A 1,489-nucleotide genomic window follows, 5' to 3' on the forward strand; every position below is an offset into this window, starting at 1 on the left:
CATTTCAACTAACTTTAAAATCCATTCACCTTTATTTCAAAAAGTATTACTAATTATTATGCTGTGAGTGTGGTTCAAATCCAGTCCTTTGCAGCATGCTCACTACTAGCACTCAGGAAAAAGTCTCTAGCTACTCTTCTSCTTAGCAATGTGTGATAAATGTTGTACCTTGATGTTTTGTAAGTCCTGGACTCATGGAGAACAATTTCAGCCCCAAAAACCCTAGAAACTGATTCTTTCCTAATTTGTAGACCCCGTGCTTCAAGAAGCCTCAAAAACCAAGCCAACAGAAGAATGGAAGCACAACTGGTTACCTGCTTCTGCATGCACAGAGAAAAGGCAGCCTTGGACTTTTAGGGATTCCCTGAAATTCATCAGAATCAGGTCTGGATTCCAGAATGGCAAGTTGAGAAACAGAATGGTTTCYACTGGTGACCAAGGCTTGATGTCTGTGTGGCCAGTCACATCTAGAGTGTTAGGAAGCACAAAAAGTGACCCACACTGTGTTTTAAACCAATGATTTTCAGGGCAAAGAGTGGTGTCTGCTCAGAACAGGAACTAATGTGCTCCAGAGCAACAACTCAGGAGTTGGGAAGCTCTTTCGAAGGCACTGGAAATGAGGGAGGGTTCTCRAAATCCACCTTCCAGTCTCCTTTTTCCACTGGGAGATGTGAATGCTCTCCTAGAGATGGGCTCACTTCTGCTTTCTTTTGAAGAACAGGTACCCACAGAGCCAAAAATTCRGGTTCCCTACAGGACAGCAGTGCCTGGACAGGGGGTTTCCAGCTCAGACATGGGTAAACTTAAACGCCAAACCCCCATTTCACAGCTTAGGTCATCCTTTTAAAAAAGGGCCACTTCCCAGGGAAGTCAAAAAGCATCATCAATTAATGCAGGCTGCAACAACTGGCCATTTTAAAGTTGTTTTTTTTTGGCAGATCTCTCACCTGAACACCACCTAAGAACAGGGATCCTTATTCTGACAGGAAGGCAGCCTTAGGGAAGCAAATGGGATGTGCTGTTTGGGGCAGATTCTGATCTAAAGATCAATGCACACACCTCTGTCAAAACTCAAACCTGGTAGAAAACACCACTCACAGCAAATGGAAGAAATCTCAGCAAGTCCAGATGCTTTTCCTTGTGTCAATGCTGGAAAAAAGACCACCTTTCTTTCCTTTTGTATTTCACCTATGATGCTTGAGTGTAAAATAATCTAGCAACTAATCCTCAGGCAGTTTCTCAGGTTGAACCAATGAAGTTTTGATAACATTTGGCACTTGGCAATAATACAGCCAGGTTAAGGTATTTAAGCATAAATATAAACAATAATGAAAAAAGAAAAAAAAAAAAAAGTTTTGATAACATTTGGCACTTGGCAATAATACAGCCAGGTTAAGGTATTTAAGCATAAATATAAACAATAATGAAAAAAGAAAAAAAAAAAAAAAAAAAAAAAAAAAAAAAAAAAAAAAAAAAAAAAAAAAAAAAA

This window comes from Malurus melanocephalus, unplaced genomic scaffold (genome assembly GCF_030028575.1).
Source record: "Malurus melanocephalus ecotype Western Australia unplaced genomic scaffold, MMel_1.1 scaffold_242, whole genome shotgun sequence".
Classification (NCBI taxonomy): Eukaryota; Metazoa; Chordata; class Aves; order Passeriformes; family Maluridae; genus Malurus; species Malurus melanocephalus.